Source organism: Lissotriton vulgaris, unplaced genomic scaffold (genome assembly GCF_964263255.1).
Source record: "Lissotriton vulgaris unplaced genomic scaffold, aLisVul1.2 SCAFFOLD_11060, whole genome shotgun sequence".
NCBI classification, from domain to species: domain Eukaryota; kingdom Metazoa; phylum Chordata; class Amphibia; order Caudata; family Salamandridae; genus Lissotriton; species Lissotriton vulgaris.
This window is the reverse complement of record NW_028248738.1, coordinates 14,971-37,637: the sequence shown is the minus strand read 5'-3', so window position 1 is coordinate 37,637 and position 22,667 is coordinate 14,971. Positions and strand designations below refer to the sequence as shown.

Sequence of the window (22,667 nt, the reverse complement as noted above, 5' to 3'; positions counted from 1 at the left end):
CACAGCTTCTCTTCACCTGCGATAAAGACTCAGATTTTATATGAGATAGGATTAACTTCTGTCTGACTGAAGTGTTCTCCTGGCTACATGCTAATCAGTTTAAATGTAATCCCGAAAAGTCGGAAATCATTTTCTTCGGCCACCCCCCAACAGTGTATGGCGTATTTGGGGGCCAGCTGATATGTCTCCCCCTTCCACTTCCGTCATAACAGTGAAAAATCTAGGGATGGCGCTGGACGAGAATCTCTCTATGCAGGCCCAGATTCAGGCAGCGGTTGGGTCTTGCTTTGCCATGTTGAAGATGCTAAAGCAGTTCCTGCCTCTCCTGCCTATCATTCATAGAAAAACAGTAGTCCAAGATATGATAGTCTATAGGATGGACTACGTGAACATACTGTACCTAGGGTTGCCGGAGTATCTATTGTTAAGGCTTCAAGTGGCCCAGAATGTGGCAGCCAGAGCAATACTCATGCTGGGACCAAGAGCACTGACGTCCACATGTTTGCAATCAATGTATTGGCTCGCAGTCCGCAAGAGGATCCATTTTAAGGCCATGGATTTTAAGGCTCTCCACGGCATAGGTGCCAGGTACATCATGAAGAGAGTCCATTTCTACTCCCCTTGCCGTGCATTAAGGTCCTCAACACTTCAGTTGGCACATGCCCCTAAATACCACCGAGCGCGGATAGGGAGGGGGGGGGGGCTCCTTCCAGGTTCAGGCGGTGCAACTGTGGCACAATCTACCGGTGGAATTAAGTCTGACACAAGAAATCACTGAAAACCTGGCTATTCCAGCAATAACCATGGTTCTCACACTACATAGCAAACTGTTTATGCCTCAGAGCTGTGACACTCTATTGAGTAGCTGTGCGCTTATAAGTACCCATTTAACATAACATAACATAAGGAGGCGCTATAAATGCATGACAATGCCTTTTAGTGCGGAGATGTGGGCCACCAGACTGCAATGCTTTAATCTACTGCTTATGAGTAGTACTTGGCTGGGCTGGTCACATTACTGTGATTTACTTGCTGTTGGTATTTGTGTATTCCTCTCAGTAAGAAAAAAGGGGATTAGGTGTTGGCAGACTTGGCCAGCCTGCCAGGATGGCTGGGGCAGAGCTGTCCCCTGCCCACCTACAGTTCAAAGGGCTGTCTCCAGCACACACACTCTAAGGAACCTGGTACTGGCCTTTTTTCACCCCAGACTTCTGGGAGCCTTGGTAGGTTAAGCAAAGAACTTTCCAGAACCAGATGTGGGGGTAGCTTGGGAAATTCCCCGACTTGAAAGGCTGGCACTAAGTATACATATTGCACCCCCAGAATAGCTCTTCAGGACATTTCTGACCTTGTGGAAGACTTCAGAAGTATTCCTGGACACCTAGTTGGCCACCCTGTTGCTATAGGCCTGCCTTGGTTCCGGAGGTCTGCACTGCTGCTACTAGAGGACAGCTCTGCTTCTTGAGGACCTTGCTTCCCAGAGGACTTCCCTGCTGCTAGAGGCCTACCTTGATGCTTGAAGAAGCACTGGACCATCTCCATGAACACAGGACCACCAAACATGAGTGCAAGGGATAGTTGGCTAGCCTTCTGTGTGAGCTACAGGTGCATAACAATGTCCAGAGACCTTGAAATCTATACCTCATCTCTGCTGGACTGAGTGTTAATCCCCACCCCACCAAATGGTGTCTTCCAGGTCTTGCACTCTTGGAAGTGGTATTAGAGGTCCTGCTCCTGCCTAGCCCTAAACGTGGGACTTCTAAGACGTTTCACTGAAAGTTCTAGAAGAACTGATAGAAGACTAGGTGCTACCTGACAGTGGATCCACCCAAGGCAAATTGCCAGTTGGTCCGACTGTGCAGTAGCTCCTGCTTCGTTATTCTATGCAGCAGCAAATCCTGCTCACAAGGACCTCTCAGTGATAGTGTCTGGCCTCATGGAGCCCTCTTCTGCTACAGATTGTAGCTCTGTCACGCTGGATGTTTCGGTCTTCCAAAATGTTGTCTAAGTCTGAAGGTAAACATTTTCACTGGGCTCGATGGTGACCAGCTCCCAATTGATGATGACTGTAGGAAGCTGGCTCTGTATATATTATACCAAAGTGAGGTATAGTGTGCACAGAGTCCAGTGGATCCCCAAAGGTAATTATAAACAAACAATGGTCCTGAACCTATAAATTACAGTATTTGATCAAATCAAAGATGAATCAATATTTGAGTAAGGAGCAACAATGATCAGTCTGCTATATGTAACTCAAAGACTATATTATCTTTGAAAGAAACCTTACACCACGGTTAAAGAAAATATATTCCTATTTAATTTTCTCTGTATTCATGTTTTTACAATATTTTTTATGTCAATAAAAAACACATAGGTTGCCCCAAGATAGGAGCGTGCAAAGGAAAGATGTGATCCAGAAAATGAAAACAAGTGAAGGGGGAAAGGAAAATACACAGTAGTGATTAAGAGATAGTTTGCATTATTTTACAATCAATACTGGACATAAAATTTGCTGTATTGAACACCTGGCCAACAAAGTAGTTTATATTATTGTGATCAAAAACATTGTAGTACATAAGCCTAAATATCCTCAGTTTTGCACTGTATACAATGCTGACGAACAATTGGTCCAAGGTATATGTATTGGAAGTGTCGACGTTTCGACTCGACTTATTCCCAACCGGTGAGTTGGACCTGGGGATTGCGAGTCTTCATCAGGACTAAGCGCAAACGAGGCAACCAGGGGATATTGAATAACCCCTTCGTAATAGAGCAAGCGATGTAGGGAGATCCGAGTTTACCACATCTCAACAGGGGTCCTTGAATTCATATCTTTGTCCATGTCAAGGGGACGCTACTTCATATATGACATGATATATATCATATGATATATGGCTCGGATGGATATGATGATATCATCAAAATAGCGGCTCCTTTCAAAATTTGAGTAGGAGTATCTCTGCCATTGCTTACCTGAAAAACAGTACATTTTAATCCAGCGTTTTTGAATCCCGGAGTGGAAGTTCGCAAATTACCGACTTGGGTGCATTGATTGATTTCACAGCAATAAGGTACCCCTCACCATGTCATATATGAAGTAGCGTCTCCTGTCCCATTGGTCCCCTTGTTCTGCTGCTTACGATCAGCCAGTGGTAGTGTCCCCTCAGATCGCCCTGGGTTGGTGGGTGGTGGAATCCAATCTGACCAGAGGTCTTCCTTTTTAGGTGTCTTCCTCCTCGGAGGTGATGACAGATGCCAGCCAGTTGGGCTGGTGGTTAACGTTGGATTCCTGGTCTGTTCAGAGTCTCTGGGATCGCCTGCATGCTGGTTGCTGACCCAACTTCAAGGAGGAGCTGAAGGCAGTTCAGATGGCTTATCTGGAGTTTGCATCAGCCATTCAGGGGCATCATGTTCTGGTCTGGATGGACAGTCAGGTGGTGATGGGTTACCTCAATCACCAGGGGGGCTGCAGGGTTCAGTCCCTGTGGATCCGGGTTCAGGAAATTCTCACCTGGGCAGAAATCACTGTGTTGTCTCTGCTGGCAGTGTATCTCCCAGGGAGATAAAATTGTGTGGCAGATAACCTGAGCAGGGTTTTCCCCCTATGTCTTCGATGTGACTGTCTGGGGAGGCGTTCTGTGTATTGCAAACGCAGTTTGGGTGTCCGACAGTGGACTTGCTTGCGGCCAAGGGCAATGCTCAGCTGCCCCACTTCTGCGAGATTATTCCCTGTCCAGAGGCATGACGGGTGGATGTGATGTCATTTAAGTTGCCAGACATCCTGTTTGTTTATCTGGAGCGGACTTTGGCTTTTTGCAAGTGTGATAGTCTGTCACTTTTGGCCCAGTTAGATCGGGTCATAAGCCTTCTCTTTCTACCCTGAGTAGATGGATTAAGCAGACAATCCTTCTGGCCTATGGTTCTCAGTGGTCGGAGGTGCCGGCCTGGATCCAGGGTTGGTCTACCTGGGGTATTTCTGCCTCCTGGACCTCTTTTAGGAGGTATTTATTGTGAATATCTGTAGGGCCTCTACGTGGGCCTCTCCACACATGTTCATGTACCACTATTGTGTGGTGTTGGGTGGTCCTGCTTCTGGGGGTTTTGCTGAGGCTGTTCTACATGCTAGCCCTGCCTGCACGTGACTGCCGTTCCTTCTGTTGGGTGTCTGTTTTTTTTTTCTCTGTTTTGCTGTTTGGAATAAATCGTGGTATTTGCCTCAGCCTTTGGCATATAGTTTCTTGTTGGTGACTATGAAGCTGCTTGGCTTTGGGATATGCTCACTGTGTGACTCAGGCAGTGAGTTAAACTTACAAGGAGGTAATGCCCCAGTTACTTACCAGTAATCTTTACTACTCTGAGTATAGTCTTCCTCGCCACATGAGTTCCCATCCCTCCCTCCCTGTTTGACTATCGGTTTCATGTGGTTGCTTGCTGCATTGGTAGTTGTACAGGAAGTGGGGTTGGTCATGCCTCCTCTGATACTGGGGCAAGAGTGAAGATGGTTGGCCATGTTGTGGAGGGATGGGAGGACTACAGCGTAACATTGCTTGGAGGGTTCTATTGCGAAGCTGAAGCTCACTGCGTAACCCATGTGGTGAGGAAGACGATAGGCAGAGTAATGAAGACTACCAGTAAGTAACCGGGGCAAGAACTCCAACTGGGGCCATCTAGTAGTGCTTGACTGGGGCAAATCCAAAAGTTCAGTCCGAACGTGATGGAGAACGGGCCAGAGACAGTAGTCATGCAGACCCTCGGACAGTACCTCAGATACGTCGATGCTTGGGACAATGCAATGCTCAATGGAGAGGATGCATTTCAGGTGCAGATGATGTGTCGGTTCTGCAGGAAGTGCAAGGTCACTGAGGCGTTGGCACTCTGGAGTGATGCACTTTTCAAAGTAGGTGATGCCCCAGTTGCGGGTTCGAGGCTTTGGTTAGCAAAGACAGTGCAGTGCCAGTGATGTGTCAATGTTAAGAGTGCAGTGAGTCGAATTTGTGGTGTTGTAGTTGAACCACTGGGCTGAGGGCGATGCACCGGTCGACAGCCACACAGGGCCAGTAATGCATAGGAACTGGGATGGTGCACCACAGATGTCGGTGTTGTGGTGTCTGAGACTCACGCAAAAGCAGTTCTTCGGAGGTGCTGTGGCAAAGTCGGGGCTTTGTTGAAAGGCAAGGTCAAGGTCATTGCGTTGTGGGCTCGGTGTGCATTGTCCATGGCTTCAGTGCAGGCAGCGTCAGTTTTGCCTGGATGTGCAGGATCCAAAATGACGTTTCATAGTCGTACCTACGGATGGGATTATGAGCGGGGCCTGGCCAGACCATGATGAGCTCTGGCCCCCCAACTGAAAACCCACACCTTTCTGTATCTGTTATTTGTGACAGTGCACATGATGCGTGAGCCATAACATTTGGTATCCCCATAGTAAACGATGTTGGAAAGCAAAAGGAAGGGTGCTATTTTGCATAGATATACTGTGCTCACCCATCCAACATAAGGCGATATAAAATTGAATCCTGGTAACTTCTAACCTGGGAAACGCTGAGGATATCAAATATTATAGGCTGTATTGGCTATTATATTTGGTTTTCCCTAAGGGTACCGCAGGCAAAATCTTGTGGAATGATGTACAAAATGTGAAAATATACTGTAGTTTGCTACCAAATTATGGTCAATGGCTAAAGGGTGATTCATGAAACATAGGGGATACAAGATATTACGGCAGTGTGTGAGACCCAATATTTGGTATCCCCAATGTAAATGACGTTTGAAAGCAAAAGGAATGGTGCAATTTGGGAATGAAATACTGTGTTCCTGCATCCAACATAAGGTGAAGTCAAATTGAATCCTGGTAACTTCCAACCGCTTAAATACTGGTGATACCGAATATCATAGGCCGTATACGCTATTATAGTTGATTTCCCCTAAGAGTACAGATGAAAAATCTTGTGGAATGATGTACAGAATATGAAAAGATACTGTAGTCTGCTATCAAACAAAAGGCAATTTCAACTGGTCAATAGGTAAAGGGTAACAAATGAAACTTAGGGGATACGAGATATTACAGCAATGCATGAGCCATAATATTTGGTATCCCCATAGTAAATGATGTTGGAATTGGAAAGCAAAATGAAGTGTGCTATTTAGTTTAGAAATACTGTGCTACTGCATATAACATAAGGCGAAGTCAAATTGAATCCTGGTAACTTCTAACCAGAGAAACACTGGTGATACAAAATATTTTAAGCCATATAGGCTATTATAGTTGGTATCCCCTAAGTGTACGGATGGAAAATTTTGTGGAATGATGTACAAAATGTGAAAAGATACTGTAGTCTGCTACCAAACAAAAGGCAATTTCAACTATTCAATGGCTCCTGGTTAACTCATGAAACATAGCGGATACCAGATATTACAGCAATGCGTGAGCCATAATATTTGGTATCCCCTTATGAAATGATATGGGAAGGCAAAATGAAGGGTGGTCTTTAGTATAGAACTACTGTGCTCCCCCATCCAACATAATGCGAAGTCAATTTGAACCCTGGTAACTTCTAAATCGAGAAAGACTGGGGATACAAAATATTATAGGCCATATAGGCTACTTTATTTGGTATAACCTAAGGGGACGGATGTAAAATCTTGTGGAATGATGTACAATATGTAAAAAGATGCTGTAGTCTGCTATCAAATAAAAGGCAAATTCAATTGGTCAATGGCTAAAGGGTAACCCATGAAACAAAGGGGATACGAGATATTACAGCAATGCGTGAGCCATAATATATGGTATTCCCATAGTAAATGATGTTGCAAAGCTTAAGGAAGGGTGCTGATTGGCATATAAATACCTTGCTCCCGCATTCAACATAAGACGAAGTCAAATTTAATCCTGGTAAGTTCTAACCCGAGAAACACTGGGGATATAAAATATTATAGGCCGCGTAGGCTATTATAGTTGGTATCTCCTAAGGATACGGATGCAAAATCTTTTGGAATGATGTACAAAATATGAAAACATACTGTAGTCTGCTATCAAACAAAAGGTAATGAATGAGCCGTAATATTTGGTATCCCTATAGTAAATGATGTTGGAAAGCAAAAGATAGGGTGCTATTAGGTAAAACAATACTATGCTCCTCCAGCCAACATAAGTCAATGTCAAATTGAATCCTGGTAACTTCTAACATGAGAAACGCTGGGGATACCAAATATTATAGGCCCTATAGGCTATTATATTTGGTATCCCTTAAGGGTATCGGATGCGAAATATTGTGGAGTGATGTACAAAATTTAAAAATATACTGTAGTCTGCTATCAAACAAAAGACACTTTCACCTATTCATTGGCTCAAGTGTAACCCATGCAATAAATGGGATACTAGATATTACAGCAATGCGTTGGCCGTAATATTCGGTATCCCCATAGTAAATGGTGTTGGAAAGCAAAAGGAATGGTGCTCCTTGGTATCAGTACACTGTGCTCCCCCATCCAACAAAAGGCAAAGTCAATTTGAATCCTGGTAACTTCCAACCCGAGAAACACTGGGGATACCAAATATTATAGGCTGTATATGCTATTAAATTTGGTATCACCTAAAGGTACGGATGTAAAATCTTGTGGAATGACGTACAAATATGAAAAGATACTGTAGTATGCTATCAAATAGAAGGCTAATTCAATTGGTCGATGGCTAAAGTGTAACCCATGAAACATATGGGATACAATATATTACACAATGGGTGAGCCATAATATTTGGTATCCCCATAGAAAATGATTTTGGAAAGCAAAAGAAAGGGTGCTATTTGGTATGAAAACACTGTGCTCCTCCATCCAACATAAGGCGAGATCAAATTGAATCCTGATAACTTCTAACCCGAGAAACGCTGGGGATACCAAATATTATAGGTCGTATAGGGTATTACAGTTGGTATCCCCTAAGGGTACGGACGCAAAATCTTTTGGAATGATGTATAACATTTGAAAAGATTCTGTAGTCTGCTATCAAATAAAAGGCAAATTCAATTGGTCAATGGCTAAAGGGTAACCCATGAAACATAGGGGATACGAGATATTATGGCAATGCGTGAGCCATAATATTTGGTATCCCCTTAGTAAATGATGTTGGAAAGCAAAAGGAAGGGTGCTATTTGCTGTAGAAATACTGTGCTCCCGCATCCAACATAAGGCAAAGTCAAATTGAAACCTGGAAACTTCTAACCTGAGAAACACTGTGGATACCTAACAGTATAGGCCATATAGGCTATTATAGTTGGTATCCCCTGAGGGTACTGAAGGCAAAATCTTGTGGAATTAAATACAAAATATGAAAAGATACTATAGTCTGCTATCAAACAAAAGGCAATTTCAACTGTTCAATGGCTCAAGGGTTAGCCATTAGGCATAGGAGATAAGAGATATTACAGCAATGCGTGAGCCATAATATATGGTATCCCCATAGTAAATGATGTTGCAAAGCTTAAGGAAGGATGCTGTTTGGCATATAAATACCTTGCTGCCGCATTCAACATAAGACAAAGTCAAATTTAATCCTGGTAAGTTCTAACCCGAGAAACACTGGGGATACCAAATATTATAGGCTGTGTAGGCTATTATAGTTGGTATCTCCTAAGGGTACGGATGCAAAATCTTTTGGAATGATGTACAAAATATGAAAACATACTGTAGTCTGCTATCAAACAAAAGGTAATTTCAACTATTCAATGGCTCAAAAGGTAACACATGAAACATTGGGGATACGAGATATTACAAAAATGAATGAGCCATAATATTTGGTATCCCTATAGTAAATGTTTTTGGAAAGCAAAAGATAGGGTGCTATTATGTAAAACAATACTATGCTCCTCCAGCCAACATAAGTCAATGTCAAATTGAATCCTGGTAACTTCTAACATGAGAAACGCTGGGGATACCAAATATTATAGGCCCTATAGGCTATTATATTTGGTATCCCTTAAGGGTATCAGATGCGAAATATTGTGGAGTGATGTACAAATTTTTAAAAGATACTGTAGTCTGCTATCAAACAAAAGACACTCTCACCTATTTATTGGCTCAAGTGTAACCCATGCAATAAATGGGATACTAGATATTACAGCAAAGCCGTAATATTCGGTATCCCCATAGGAAATGGTGTTGGAAAGCAAAAGGAATGGTGCTCCTTGGTATCAGTACACTGTGCTCCCCCATCCAACAAAAGGCAAAGTCAATTTGAATCCTGGTAACTTCCAACCCGAGAAACACTGGGGATACCAAATATTATAGGCTGTATATGCTATTAAATTTGGTATCACCTAAAGGTACGGATGTAAAATCTTGTGGAATGATGTACAAATATGAAAAGATACTGTAGTATGCTATCAAATAAAAGGCTAATTCAAGTGGTCGATGGCTAAAGGGTAACCCATGAAACATATGGGATACAATATATTACACAATGGGTGAGCCATAATATTTGGTATCCCCATAGAAAATGATTTTGGAAAGCAAAAGAAAGGGTGCTATTTGGTATGAAAACACTGTGCTCCTCCATCCAACATAAGGCGAGATCAAATTGAATCCTGATAACTTCTAACCCGAGAAACGCTGGGGATACCAAATATTATAGGTCGTATAGGGTATTATAGTTGGTATCCCCTAAGGGTACGGACGCAAAATCTTTTGGAATGATGTACAACATTTGAAAAGATTCTGTAGTCTGCTATCAAATAAAAGGCAAATTCAAATGGTCAATGGCTTAAGGGTAACCCATGAAACAAATGGGATACTAGATATTATAGCAATGCGTGAGCCATAATATCTGGTATCCCATAGTAAATGGTGTTGGAAAGCAAAAGGAAGGGTGCTATTTGGTATAGGAATACTGTGCTTCCCCATCCAACATACGGCAAAGTCAAATTGAATCCTAGTAAATTCTAACCCGAGAAACACTGGGGATACCAAATATTATAGGCCGTATAGGCTATTATAGTTGGTTTCCCCTATGGGTACGGATGCAAAATCTTGTGGAATGATGTACAAATTTGAAAACATACTGTAGTCTGCTATCAAACAAAAGGCACTTTCAATTATTCAATGGCTCAAGGGAAACCCATGAATCAAATGGGATACTAGATATTACAGCAATGCGTGAGCCATAATATTTGGTATCCCATAGTAAATGGTGTTGGAAAGCAAAAGGAAGGGTGCTCCTTGGTATCAGTACACTGTGATCCCCCATCTAACAAAAGGCAAAGAAAAATTGAATCCTGGTAACTTCCAACCCGAGAAACACTGGGGATGCCAAATATTATAGGCTGTGTATGCCGTAGAATTTGGTATCACCTAAAGGTACGGATGCAAAATATTGTGGAATAGTGTACAAATATCAAAAGATATTGTAGTCTGCTATCAAATAAAAGGCTAATTCAATTGGTCAATGGCTAAAGGGTAACCAATGAAACATATGGGATACAGTATATTTCAAAATGGGTGAGCCATAATATTTGGTATCCCCATAGAAAATGATTTTGGAAAGCAAAAGGAAGGGTGATATTTGGTATGAAAATACTGTGCTCCTCCATCTAACATAAGGCAAGGTCAAATTGAATCCTGGTAACTTCTAACCCGAGAATTGCTGGGGATACCCTGATATTATACAGGCCTTACCAGAGAACTATCAGATGGTCCGCCTGGATAGACCGAAAGGTAGAGGAGGTGGAATTGCGATTGCCTTTAAACAACAGTGGGCCTGTAAACTTGAATCAATCTGTTTGGCAAGCTGTGAGGCAGGCTTTTTCACCATAACAATTGACGGTAATATAACTTTAAAAGGCCTGTTAGTCTACCGCCAACCAGGTCCTTTGTCTAGATTCAAAGGCAATCTGCTAGAGTGTATCACGGAAACAGCGCTTAGAAGTGATAAGTTTTTGCTTTTAGGTGACTTAAATACTCATCTAGATGATCCACTAGACAAAGGAGCGATGGAGCTCTGTGAGGAATTGAATACCCTACAACTAGAACTCAAGGGCCAGCTTCCCACACACAACCGTGGGCATCTGTTAGATCCCATATTCGCTAACTGGGAGGATGTCCGGGCTGCACCCCCAGAGCCCCTGCCCTGGACAGATCATTTCCTTGTCCCGTTTGACATTCACCTGCCTAAATACAAAGCTCATGCCACCGCCCCTCTCAATTACCCTCGTCGAAGGTGGGCAACATTCTCCTTGCCAGAGTTTAATAGGGCTCTCATGGCGGAAGGGCCCCCAGGAGGCCAGGATGTGACAATAGCAAATAAATTGCTTAATGATCGCATCACAGCCGCCCTGGACTGTACAGCCCCATTGGGTCGGCCAAAAAAAGGTGCCCACAGACAGACAACCGCTCCCTGGTTTGGGGAGGCACTGCGTCTCGCCAAAAGGGACTGTAAGCGGGCAGAGAGACAATGGAGAGTGGCATATGATGACTCGATGAAAGAGGTCTATCATATCAAGAGACGTATCTATCATAATAGAATCCGTATTGAGAAAGCTACATACTATGCAGACAGAATCCAGAGAGCAGAGAATTCTGCCAAGGAACTGTTTAGTATATATAAGTCCCTAGCCACCCCTAAAACTGCGAGTCTAGATAAAGATCTCTCAGTAGCAGCATGCAATCGCATCGCTACTTATTTTGGAGATAAAGTATCTAAAATATATGCTGCTTTCCCTGAAATGCCTCATGCAGCGGAAGAGCCAATGGACCTAGCAGCAGAGGAAGATGATGGTAATCAGTTACTTAACTTTATCACCCCTTCACCGGAAGAGCTAATCAAAATCTGTAGGTCTGTTAAATCTGGTTCCCCTCGAGATCCCGCACCCCCTAAAAGATTGAGCAACAGCTTGGAGACCTTGGAACCCTACATCAGGCATGTGCTAGATGTCTCTTTCCGTTCCAGTTCTATACCCGAGGACTGGAAACAGGCTGTGGTGCTTCCCCTCCGCAAGAAGCCTAACATTAGCTTTGAGAATTTGGACAATTTGTGCCCCATCTCCCTGCTGCCCTACCTCTCCAAGGTAGCGGAGAAGGTGGCAAACAAACAGCTAATGACATATGTAGAGGAAGGCAACCATCTTCATCCTACCCAATTTGGATTCCGGACCCGTCATTCGACGGAGTCCGCCCTTCTGAGGGCTACTGAAGCCCTCCGGCAGGGTGCTGACGAGGGACAAACAATGGCGCTAATTTTACTAGATCTTAGCGCCGCGTTCGACACTGTGGCACATTCCATCCTGCTACAGTGTCTGGACAAGGTTGGGGTGAAAGGGGCAGCGTTGAAATGGATTTATTCATTTCTCACTGGCCGGGGTTTCCAAGTGAGGCAGGGTGACCACTACTCGGAGCGAATTCCTTTGGACCAGGGGGTGCCGCAGGGCTCGTCCCTGAGTCCAACACTCTTTAATCTTTATGTCGCTCCAATTGCCACCTTAGTAGAGAGTCACGGCCTCAGCTTGGTGTCGTATGCCGATGACACGCAGCTGGTTATCTCCCTATCGCGCGCACCCGATCTTTCGGCGGACATCTTCAGAGCATGCATGCAAGACCTGGCTGCCTGGATGTCCGCCAACTGCCTCAAGCTTAATGGAGGCAAGACCGAGGTGCTGGTCGTGGGGGGCCGCCAGTCTGCGTGGACGTCGGCATGGTGGCCATCTTCCCTGGGCCCAACACCCACCCCTTGCCAAAAAGCAAGGAATCTGGGCATTTGGTTTGATGCCGCCCTCACCTTTGGCCCTCAGATCAATCAGGTGGTGGGACAATGCTTTGGGACCCTCAAAAGCCTCAGAAAGACGCTGAAGTTTTTGCCTGTGAGAGCCCGACAGACCTTGGTACATGCACTAGTCACTTCGAAGATGGACTATGGCAATCTTCTGTATTTAGGTACCCTGGAGAAGAATCTCAGCCGCTTACAGGTCCTACAGAACGCTGCTGCACAACTGGTGCTTAGATTACCCAGAAGAGCTGCTTCTGCAGCGGCTCTCCGGTCCTTGCACTGGCTCCCGGTCAGAAGCAGGGTAGAATTCAAAGCACTCTGCACGTGCCATCGGATCATTCATGGGAAATCCCCTCTCCCTCTACAAGGACTCTTGACACCTTATGATCCTCCCCGCTCTCTAAGATCTTCTGGCTCTGGACTCCTGGCTGTCCCTAAGGTATCCAGAGCTCGGATGGGGGGTAGATCTTTTAGATACCTTGCAGCCGCCAGATGGAATCAGCTGCCCATGGCGCTACGACTAGAGCCATCTGAGTCAATTTTCAGAGCTAAGCTCAAAACTGCTCTATTCGCCCAGTAGGTGTGCCGCTTTTGTAGGGTCCAGGAATAAAGTAGCTCCTCAGCGCGGGGACACGCCACTGTGCGTCACCATGCGCTTTACAAAACCCCAAAATAGAAAATAGAAATACCAAATATTATAGGTTGTATAGGCTATTATAGTTGGTATCCCCTAAGGGTACGGATGCAAAATCTTATAGAATGATGTACAAAATGTGAAAACATACTGTAGTCTGCTATCAAACAAAAGGTAATTTCAACTATTCAATGGCTCAAAAGGTAACACATGAAACATCGGGGATACGAGATATTAAAGCAATGCGTGAGCCATATTATTTGGTAGCCTCATAGTAAATGATGTTGGAAAGCAAAAGGAAGGGTGCCATTTGGTATAGAAATACTGTGCTCCTCCACCCAACATAAGGCGATGTGAAATCGAATCCTGGTAACTTCTAACCCAAGAAACGCTGGTGATACCAAATATTATAGGCTGTATAGGCTATTATAGTTGGTTTCCCCTAATGGTACGGATGCAAAATCTTGTGGAATGATGTACAAATTGTGAAAACATACTGTAGTCTGCTATCAAACAAAAGGCACTTTCAACTATTCAATGGCTCAAGGGTAACCCATGAAACAAATGGGATACTAGATATTACAGCAATGCGGGAGCCATAATAGTTGGTATCCCCATAGTAAATGGTGTTGGAAAGCAAAAGGAAGGGTGCTCCTTGGTATCAGTACACTTTGCTCCCCCATGCAACAAAAGGCAAAGTCAAATTGAATGCTGGTAACTTCCAACCCGAGAAACACTGGGGATACCAAATATTATAAGCTGTATATGCTATTAAATTTGGTATCACATAAAGGTACGGATGCAAAATCTTGTAGAATGATGTACAAATATGAAAAGTTACTGTAGTCTAAAGGGTAACCCATGAAACACATGGGATACTATATATTACACAATGGGTGAGCGATAATATTTAGGGCCCGATGTAGGTAATTTATTTTTACCACTTCTTAAATACCGAATCATATTTGGTATTTAAGAAGTGGTAAAATGGAGGGGGGGAGGGGATGTAGGTATTTCAGAATCGGTTAATACCGAATCGTTGAGATTCGGTATTTACCGATTCTGTAAATACCGATTTGGTAATGCCCATTGATTCCTATGGGCATTGAAGCCCATAGGAATCAATGGGCATTACCGAATCGGTATTTACCGATTCGGTAAATACCGATTGGAGCAAGGGTTCAGGGGGTGTCACTTTGACACCCTCTAGCACCCCAAATACAGGCATGTGTGCCATGTGGCACACAGACATGCCCTAAGGGCATGTCTGTCTGTCACATGGCACAGGTGTACATGCACAGATGTGCATGTACACCTGTATTCGGTATTTTATCACCCAATAGAATTGGGTGGTAAAATACCGAATTCTGAAGGCCTGTCGCACTGTAAACAGTGCTATCTACATCTGGAATTTACCGAATCGGTAACATTACCAATTCGGTATTTTACAGAATAGGTCAATTTACCGATTCGGTAAATTTACAGATTGTGCAAAATATTGCCTCCTACATCTCAATCACCAAATACCAGTCGGTAACGGCCTTGGTGACCTACATCGGGCCCTTGGTATCCCCGTAGAAAATGATTTTTGAAAGCAAAAGGAAGGGTGCTATTTGGTATGAAAATACTGTGCTCCTCCATCCAACATAAGGCGAGGTCAAATTGAATCCTGGTAACTTCTAACCAGAGAAACGCTGGGGATACCAAATATCATAAGTCGTATAAGCTATTATAGTTGGTATCCCCTAAGGGTACGGATGCAAAATCTTGTGGAATGATGTACAAAATGTGAAAACATACTGTAGTCTGCTATCAAACAAAAAGTAATTTCAAATATTCAATGGCTCAAAAGGTAGCACATGAAACATCGGGGATACGAGATATTACAACAAAGAATGAGCCATAATATTTGGTATCCCTCTAGTAAATGATGTTGGAAAGCATAAGGAAGGGTGCTATTAGGTATAGAAATACTGTGCTCCTCCAGCCAACATAAGGCGAGATCAAATTGAATCCTGGTAACTTCTAACCTGAGAAACGCTGGGGATACCAAATATTATAGGTCGTATAGGCTATTATAGTTGGTATCCCCTAAGGGTACGGATGCAAAATCTTGTAAAATGATGTACAAAATTTGAAAAGATACTGTAGTCTGCTATCAAATAAAAGGCAAATTCAATTGGTCAATGGCTTAAGGGTAACCCATGACACATAGGGGATACAAGATATTATGGCAATGTGTGACCCATAATAGTTGGTATCCCCTTAGTAAACGATGTTGGAAAGCAAAAGGAAGGCTGCCATTTGGTATAGAAATACTGTGCTCCACTACCCAACATAAGGCGATGTGAAATTGAATCCTGGTAACTTCTAACCCAAGAAACGCTGGGGATACCAAATATTATAGGCTGTATAGGCTATTATAAGTGGTATCCCCTAAGGGCACCAGAGGTAAAATCTTGTGGAATGATGTACAAAACGTGAAAACTGAAAAGATACTTTACTCTGCTATCAAATAAAGGGCACAATCAATTGGTCAATGGCTAAAGGGTGACCCATGAAACATAGGGGATACAAGATATTATGATAATGCATGAGCCATATTATTTGTTATCCCCTTAATAAATGATTTTGGAAAGCAAATAGAAGGATGGTATTTGGTGTAGAAATGCTGTGCTCTCCCAGCCAACATAAGGCTATGTCCAACGGAATCCTTGTAAATTCTAACCCGAGAAACACTGGGGATACCAAATATTATAGGCCGCATAGGCTATTATATTTGGTATCCCCTAAGCGTACTGGATGTCAATTCCTATGGAATGATGTACCCAATGGGAAAAGATACTGTAATCTGCTATCTAATAAAAGGCAACTTCAAGTGGTCAATGGCTAAAGGGTAACCCATGGAACGTAGGGGATGGGAGACATTACAGCATGGCTTGAGCCCAAATATTTGGTATCCCCTTAGTAAATGATGTTGTGCAGAAAAAGGAAGAGTGCTTACTGGCAAACGAATACTGTGCTAAGCCATCCAATATTAGACCACATCAAATTGAATCTTTGTAAGTTCGTACCGGAGAAACATAAGGGATACCAAATTTTATAGGCGGTAGAGTCCATTATATATGGTACCAGATATTACAGCAATGCCAAAGCTGTAATATGTATGCAAAACGGGTGGAATACCTGGGATCCAACTTCTTGATTTACAAATAACCACACTATATGCCTTTTGTTTTTAGGGTTGTTTATTTACTCTCTTTTTTCTTTAATTGTTTTTGAAGACTTCATAAGGGAAACTCTCTTATTTCCAGAAGATCATAAAAGTTATACCACAATCAACATTAATTAAATCAACAAATAAACATGACATTGGACAAAACTCAATTGTTGTTAAATGACAAACATACGATCAAAATGGCACAATATGTTAAAACCACATGGATAGGTCCGAAGCAGCGTCTGCACGCGTGCGTGCGAACAGGCCCGAGCGCATTAGGCGCGCATGCGCACAAGGGAAAGGCCCGGCAGAGACGCCTGACAGAGGCGCTGGGAGCTCGAAGGCCGCGCAGAGCCACGAGGTGCCCCAGAGTGACGCACACCTACCCAGTACAGCGCGACACAAGCGCTGAGACTGCATCGGTCTCCTCAGAGAGGAAAAGAAAAAAAATATATACAGACAGACGAGAGACTCATCGAACCAACAAGCATTGGTACATCCAAAGTGAGAAAAAAAAAGTTTTATAAGAGGAAAACACTTTCCTAGGGGCGGACAAACAACAAAGAGGCAATGTCAAACCCACCAGGCAACCAGAACCAGCAAGCAGTGCCACAACAGCAAGCAGCGCCACAACAGCAAGCAGCGCCACAACAGCAGGCAGCGCCACAACAGCAGGCAGCGCCGCAACAAGAAGTGCAACAGCAAGCAGTACCTCCAGCTCAACAAACACATCCATCAGCTCACTCGCAGAATCAGGCACTCCCGCCGTTCAGCGAGCTAATTGAACCTTCCACAGCAGCACCGAGGTGGGCAGTATGGATAGGACAACTGAACAACTACGTCATAGCCACTCGTGAAACCGATAACACAGTCAAACGCTCCCTATTACTGCACTTTGGGGGCACTGAAATCTACAAACTGTTCTCCCACCTTCCAGATACCGGCAACGCTAATGACTACGACGCCGCCGTGCGAGCACTCAATGCACACTTTGACCCCCAGCTCAACCCGCACTATGAGCGGTTTAAGTTCAGAAAATCTAAACAAAGAGAAGGTGAGACGATGGACGCCTTCCATGCCCGACTAAGGGAACTGGTGAGCACATGCGCCGAAGATGATCACACTAAAGAAGTTACAGCACAGATCATTCAAGGGTGCCGGAACAAGACTCTAAGAACACTAATACTGCGCCAACCCAACATCACGCTCGACGAGATTCTCATGCTCGCACGGTCACATGAGTTATCTGATGTCCGGTCGACAGCAATAGAGGCCGCCATGACGACTCAAGCGGAAGCAAGTGCCGTTGTAAAGAAAGAACGAGTTGACACCGTCCGCACATCAGGTAGAGGTGGACGGGGAAGATGGCCGACCAGAACCCCGAGACAAACATCCTGTGGATACTGTGGGCGTGATGAGCATAGTCAAGATGGGTGCCCTGCAAGAGGGAAGACATGTTCGAAATGTGGAACACCAAACCACTTTGCCAGCGTGTGCAGAGGAGGATTCCGCGGAAGAAACACAGCGGGGAGACGGACCGTAACAGGAGCAGTCAGGCAATTAAGTCTGGAAGAAACTCAAGAATCAAGATCCATGACAGCAAGACAACATCGCCATGCACGATTAGATGACTCCTCCACTGACGATGAAGGAGAGTGCTACTTCGTATTGTTCACGAAAGACCTGAAAAGAAAGCGAAGACCCCAACCAAAGTGCCAAATTCAAATTGATGGGTCAGAAGTCACAGGGGTCATAGATACCGGTGCACCAGTGAATGTGATGGGTATACAGCACTACAAAAGCCTTAACCCGAGAACGCAGTTGACGCCTTCTAAAACCAAGATAATGACATACGACAGCCAGACTCCACTCCCTCTGCGTGGGAAAATGCAAGTACAAGTTAAAGCGGAAGACCGTGAAGTAACAACCACATTTCACGTAATCGACAAAGAAGCAGATCTGCTAGTAGGGAGCCACACAGCAGAGGACCTCAACCTAGTCGCGTTCGCCAACGCAGTCAAGACACTCCAAACGAAAGACATATTACAGCTGTTCCCGTCACTGTTCAAAGGTTTGGGCACAATTAAACGACAGCCGATCAAATTACACATTGATAAAGCCGTCCTGCCAATTGCTCTGAAACACCGGAGGATTCCGTTTCACCTAGGAGCAGCAGTCGAACAAGAACTGACACAACTTGAAAAACAAGGAGTCATAGAAAAAGTCACTGGACCAACGCCGTGGGTGTCGCCCATGGTGATAGCCGAGAAACCCCGTCAACCAGGGAAGATCCGAATTTGCATAGACATGCGGATGCCCAACAAGACAATAAAGAGAGAAAGACATATAACACCCACCGTAGATGACATACTCACAGATCTGAACGGAGCCCAATGGTTCTCTAAGTTGGACCTCAACGCTGGATACCACCAACTCCGACTAGCCGAAGAGAGCAGGTACATAACGACGTTCTCGATCACCTCGGTCTTAGAAGATATAAGAGACAAAATTTCGGGATATCCTCAGCGGCAGAAATCTTTCAAAATACAATTCGAGAAATACTATCTGGCCTACAAGGAGTGTTAAATGTAAGCGACGATATCCTGATACACTCCAAGACCAGTGAGGAACATCACCAGCATCTGAGATCCACACTCAAGAGACTAGCTGAACATGGAGTAACACTGAATAAGGAGAAATGCAAATTCTTTCAGAAATCTATAGAATTCTTCTGCTACGTATTCAATTCTGATGGAGTTCAAGTTGATCCCAGGAAGTCACAAGCCATAAAGTATGCCTCAGCGCCGACCACTGCCTCAGAAGTGAGAAGCTTCTTGGGCATGGCCCAATACTGTACCAGGTTCATACCGAACTTAGCAACCATTGCCGAACCACTCCGCCATCTAACGAAAAAAGAGAGCCCGTGGAAATGGACAGATGTTGAGGAAGAAGCATTCAATAAAATCAAGAACGCCCTCCTAGATGGAACAACCATGGCTTATTTCAACACGACCAGACCCACCGAAATACTGGTCGATGCCAGCCCCGTTGGACTGGGAGCACTCCTCACCCAGGAAACGGAACCAGGAGTATGGGCGCCACTAGCGTTCGCGAGCAAGGCCCTCACCGCCACTGAGGCGAGATACTCTCAAATCGAGAGAGAAGCGTTAGCAGTAAAGTGGGCATGCAACCATTTCCATCTCTACATAACCGGACACCCCTTCAGAATGGTTACCGATCACCAACCACTGATTCCACTGTTCGAAGGCACAGAGCCTCATCCGCCACGACGAATCGAAAGATGGGCGATCCAAATCCAACAGTACCAAATGGATCTCGTGTACAGGTCAGGAGCAAAGAACCCGGCAGACTTCTTATCTCGACATCCCGCTAAGGAAGAAGCACAAGAAGAAGATCCCGAAAGACAGACCGAAGAGTTTGTGAATATGATATCACAGGGAGCATGCCCCCAAGCAATGTCAGCAGACAAAATCATGGAACAATATGCCAACAACACTGTCCTGAAGAGAGTAGAGAATGCGGTGCACACAGGGTCCTGGGAAGGCTTCCTGCATGTCTGGAGTGAGGCTGACCGCGCAACACTCAATCAGTTCTGGAAGATACATAACGAGATTAGCATCGCTGAGAATGGCCTTATCTTAAGAGGCTCAAGAGTGATAATTCAGACGACCCTGAAGGAACAAGCGACAGTGTTAGCACACGAAGGCCACCAAGGCACCAGGAGAATGAAGGCCCGTATGCGGGAAAAGGTCTGGTTCCCGAGCTTGGAGGACGCAGTTGACACCATAGTGAACAACTGTCGGGCGTGTCAGCTAACAGGAAGAACTGAAGCCCCTGCACTAATCATCACCGAGGAACACGCACCAGCACCATGGTCCTGGGTTAGCCTAGACTTTGGCAGTTTTCCGGACGGAAGGTTCAGTGTGGTTCTAGTGGACAGCTATACGAAGTACCCAATTGTGGAGGTAGCCCAGTCTACAAGTTTCACAAACATTCAACCTATACTGAGCAATACTTTTGCATTGTTTGGGATTCCTCAACAACTGAAAACGGACAATGGACCCCCCTTCCAGGGAAGTGAGTTCAAAGAATTTATGCAAAAACTAGGAATTCATCATCGCCGCATAACGCCACAGTGGCCTCAAGCTAATGGCGAAGTAGAAAGATTCATGAGGACAATTAATAAGGTGTTAAGAATATCTGCAGTAGAAGGAACCAATCCTGAAGATGCTCTTCAAAGCTTTCTACGGGAATACAGGAGCACTTCACACAGCACTACACAAAGATCGCCATGGGCTCTCATGTTCTCAGGCCCCAGGCGTGACTTGCTACCCATGGCAGAAGAATGGAGGCCTGAACCATATCATCCAGAGTGCACCCAAACCCGGAGGAGAAGAACTAACGACAAGGCAAGTAAGAAGAGAGGGGCTCAAGACAGATTGCTGGTCCCCGAAGATCGTGTGCTCATTCGAGCTCGGAGGCCTGGAGGGAAATTCAGAACACCATATGAGGTCGAGCCATGGATTGTCAGGACAAGCAGAGACACGGCAGTGACAGCTCGACGCGAAGGCGAAGAGGTAACAAGAAACGTGTCGTGGTTCAAGCGTATCTCAGCGATGCCTGCCAATACGGAGCGTCAGACAGGTACACCGGAAAGGCAAGACACCAGTAGTGAACCAACAGGTGTTACTTTGAGCAATTCGCCATCCACCCCGTCCACTGGGATCACTGAACCGCTGACTCTATCCACGAGAGTCTGCCCTGAGAACACTCCAGTAAGAGGGAGAAGGCAGTACAGCCTCCGACCAAATCCCAGGCCCAGTCAAAGACTTGCTGACTTTATGTGCTAATCTAATTTGTCTCAAAGGACTAATTTGGGAAGGGATGTAGCGTTCTAGTTGTTGGTAGCTCCGGCCTCGGCCGGAACTACGTACACAAATTGTATCACCTTCTGGCCAGGCGTGGCCAGAAGGCTATAAATAAATGGTCGGAAGTCGCACGGGACTTCCGGTCCGACCAACTATCCATGTTCACTCGTGTCTTGTCTAGTCATTTATATATATTTATATCACCATATGCCTATGCACTCACCCCTCTACAGTAACCCAACGCCTTGATGGAATGGTTCCACTCGTTCTCTTTGGATTAAATCACCATCTGAAAAACTTCAGTTACATGTGAGTGAATCGGCGATTCATGTTGATCAAACCCCTTTGACTCGTGCAATTGGTATGAATGAATCATATGCCTTTTTGCTTTTCCTCTGCAGTTTTGAGATGACCATGCTGGCATCAATTCTCTACGAGGATTTTAAAGACTCTAATTAACAAGTGATTTTCTCCTGAGATCCTGGTCTTTTGTATGCGGAGTATCACGCAAACTGAATTAAAGCGAACCTTTCACCCTGCTTTCCAGGTTCTTTTTTCTGACGTTTTCCTGTCCCATGTTGAGAGCCGGACGGCCCAACTGCCCATGGTAATTGATCCTTGGTTTTTAACCTATTTGACACTCCTGTTTTTTAGCAATCAGTAATAATTATTTCACCTCATTCCACAGATTCCTTGCCCCCCGGATCCCCTTTGTCCTGATGAAGACCCCACTTTAAGGTTAACGTATACCTACCTGTTAGTCCAGGGGTTGAAACGTCGACGACTACAATTATACACCTGCCGACGCAACCAACAATGCAAATTATTGAACAGTAGCGTTAGCATGGTGGTTTATAAATTTTAGGGCATTGGTTGCTCCAATTGTGAATACTGGCTCAGTGGTTTGAAGCCAGATCGAGAATTTTTGTATATATTGTCATCATTATTGTGTATTGTTCGCTGCTTTGCACTATGATCGATTCTGCACATCCCTTTTCCTCACATTTACACTCATTCTTACTCCCTCTTTCCCTGGGGCACCTTTTTATAATGGATTGAGTTCTAAAGAATGTTTACAGCATAAATATGCATTGCGATTAGATAACAGTGTGTATAAGGAAACTCATGGATTTTGTTGTATTTTGTGATATATACTTTGTGTACTTTTAGATACA

At 44.5% G+C, this 22,667-nt stretch overlaps 1 long non-coding RNA gene across 1 annotated transcript; it reads left to right on the top strand.

Moving 5' to 3' along the window:
* The first annotated feature begins 21,891 nt into the window (after positions 1-21,891).
* On the top strand, positions 21,892-22,272 carry LOC147663841 (uncharacterized). Its single transcript, XR_015305214.1, has 3 exons — positions 21,892-21,954; positions 22,040-22,099; positions 22,181-22,272. It is a non-coding gene; the product is annotated as an uncharacterized LOC147663841 (long non-coding RNA).
* The last annotated feature ends 395 nt before the right edge of the window (positions 22,273-22,667 follow it).